Genomic DNA, 2,985 nt, shown 5'->3' on the forward strand with positions numbered 1-2,985 from the left:
TTTGCAATGATGTGTTGCAGCTATTAGTCAGCTCACCCCACCGGCCAAGGGAAGGGCAGCCAGACTCTGCAGATAAAAAGAACTGGGCTCCTGTCTTTGGCCAGTGCCTGCTGAAGGCAGAAGTGGCAAGGGGCCAAATCCTTTTTTTTTTTTTTCTGGCAGAGCCTACCCATCTCTCCTGTGGCTGGAGGGTGAGCTGCTGGCAGGCTGAGTGGCCCCTGAGCTGCAAAGGGCCCCAGTCCTTCCCTTCACAGCAGCAGTGCCCCTTGGGGCCACCCGAGTAGGCTGCTAGTGGGTTAGGTGCTGCCTCAGCTCAGGGTTGGGGAAAACTTGGATCAGGCTGGATGCTGACTCTGAACTCGGGCAGCACCTGGCCTATTAGCAGCCTACCTGCTGCCACCTCAGAGGGAAGGACCAGACCCCTTGCAGCTTAGAGGCTGCTTGACTTGTTGGCAGCTTGCCCCCTGGCCGTGGGCAAGCTCTGCCAAAAAAAAAAGGGTTGGGCCCCTCACTGTAACAGTGATGGCAATCCCTAAATTGAAATGGCGGGTTTCAGTTAAAAACCCATTGTTTCAATTTAGGGGGCACAAAATGCAACTCTAAGGACTAACCTCCCCTCAGGTGTACAAGCACCCTTTATAAATAGTTCGGAGAAGAACTCTAGGAGAAAAATCCAACACACTTTCAAATAGAGTTTGCAATCCACTTTGCTTGTTCTTCAAGAAGTCCATTAAAAAGAAGGTAGCACAGATGTAGTCAAGTTTCAGTATGGCTGAGACAGTAGCTCTAACAACCTTATCTAGAGAAAATGTCAGAAAAAATACACTGAAATGGAGAAATCAGCTTTACAACTCATTTAAAATATGGCTTCTCCAGTAGAACAGTGCCCCTAACCCAATGCACAGACTCATTATTGATTCAGAAGGAAGCATGCAACTTCCTGTTGAGTCACTGAAGCCCCTTTGAAGAAGTTTTCCATTCAAGTACTACATACTGCCTTACCCTGTTTAGATCTGATGGAACCGTAGATTGAGATATGCTATGGACCCTAGTCAAGCATGCTAAATAACATAATGAAAGTAATTTTTTTAAAGTTGTATTTTCATAACAGCACCAGAATAAAGGACTTTGTAGTAATTATATGTAATTGGAAAGTACTACACTCTGTCCTGACATCTGAAACCTTAATTGTGAGGTTTCATCAGGCTGAGTTTTTTCACTGTAACTACTGTGGAAGATTTACTGTACTTGAACCAGCTTTCTGAGTTAGATACAATTAATTTATACTGGCAGCCTCAGGGTAGCACTGACAGCCTGCCTGGGGCAGTTATACTGCTGCTCATACAAGTCTTTATTGTTATTATTGCTACCTTCTTCATGGTTCAGAGTACAAGTCCTGTAGGGGGTGGTTACTTCATCAGCCAGGCCCAGGAGCCAGTCTTATCCCTTTCCTACCTGAAACTAAACAGAACAAACAAAATATCGTCATTGCCATCCCCATTCCCATCCCCATCCAGGGCAAAGGCTTCATCACAGTGCTTCAGTATTGCCTTCCCACTCAGCTTCCCTCCTCCCCAGCATTATCTCTCTGGGAGCTTTTAACTTCCTCCAGGGCCAGCCAATCATCTCTGTCATCTGGCCTAGCACTCCTAGGTTATTAACCTCTAATCCCCTATGGCTGGGCTTCAGCTCCTGAGCTATGCACCTTGTTACAGGTTCCCTAACTCCTTTGTTAGTCCTTTGCACTGGAGGGGAGCAACTAATATGTGATTTATTGAGAACACCCCCTGCCTGCCTTCACCCAAACTAAGAGCAGTGTACTTTTCCAGAGTGTAAGCCTCACATTTGTTTAGCTTCAGTTTCATTTTAAGCAATGGCTGAGAGTTACTTCTGATCTCCTTATCTACTTAATGATTTTCAGGTCATTTGGAACTACTCCACTCCCTGCCTGGGTGAATGTAACTCATCCAAGTATTCAAATATTCCCTAATATTCAACTTAAAATGACTTCTGGGAAATGTCCTAAGGAAGTAGTTAGAAAATGACAACATTCCTATTGAAGTTTTAGCCATCCTAAGAAATAGAGTTAGATGGTATATGCAGTGTTACCAACTCTCATGAATTTTGGCATTGTTCTTAAAGTCTTCACTTCAGGAATGTGAAAAACTTAGTTCTTTCTTTTATTTATATATAATATGTATTAATATTTATTAATTATATGTATATATATATGAATGAAAGAATTACGTTTTTCACATTCCTAAAGCATAGACTTTAAGAACAATGCCAAAATCATGACAGTTGGCAATACTGCATATGATGGCTAAAAAAACCTATCAGTAGCATGGAAGTCTCTAGGAACATTTAAGATTCACTTGGCTATATTTATGCAATTTGTCCCTGGACCTTCCCTTCAGATCTCTGTGCATGGAAGAATTCTTGAACTTAACTTTTACTTCCAGGATTGCTCAGTAATGTGGACCACATCTAGACCACAAACATAGTATACCTGGCTGTTCCAGGGGTACAATCATGGGGGAGCAAGAAACCCTCCCCACGGTGGGGACCTGGAATGGGGGTAACCCACACCGAGAGGAAAACCCCCCAAATCAGGGTTCATTTACCTGCTTTAGGACATCAGACGCAGGACGAACTATGCCAGGAAGAAATGCCTGGGCAGTTCATCAGCCACGCTTATCTACAGCTGGAGCTGGCATGGGCAGGTGATGTCATTAACAACCGCTGTTCAGCTGGGATAAAAGCCAGCACCAGCAGGGAAGAGAGGAGAGCGTGGGAGACAGTGGAGGCTGCAGAGGCTCTCCACACTGGCTGCAGGCAGTACTGGTGTGTAAAGGAAGATCCTGCTTGGAAGGGTACGTCTAAGGCAGTGGAGGCTACAGAAGCTCTCCACACTGGTCGTAGGCAGCACTGGCATGCAGAAGAAGATTCAACCCGGGGGAGAGTGGAGGAAGATCCTGACAGAGG

At 45.0% G+C, this 2,985-nt stretch overlaps 1 long non-coding RNA gene across 1 annotated transcript; it reads right to left on the reverse strand.

Moving 5' to 3' along the window:
- Positions 1-692: 692 nt before the first annotated feature.
- Positions 693-2,747, reverse strand: LOC109319152. The gene is made up of 2 exons (XR_002103385.1): positions 2,625-2,747; positions 693-1,461 (listed from the first exon to the last, which is right to left on the reverse strand). It is a non-coding gene; the product is annotated as an uncharacterized LOC109319152 (long non-coding RNA).
- Positions 2,748-2,985: the final 238 nt, after the last annotated feature.

Source organism: Crocodylus porosus, unplaced genomic scaffold, assembly GCF_001723895.1.
Source record: "Crocodylus porosus isolate Cpor-Errol unplaced genomic scaffold, CroPor_comp1, whole genome shotgun sequence".
NCBI classification, from domain to species: Eukaryota; Metazoa; Chordata; order Crocodylia; family Crocodylidae; genus Crocodylus; species Crocodylus porosus.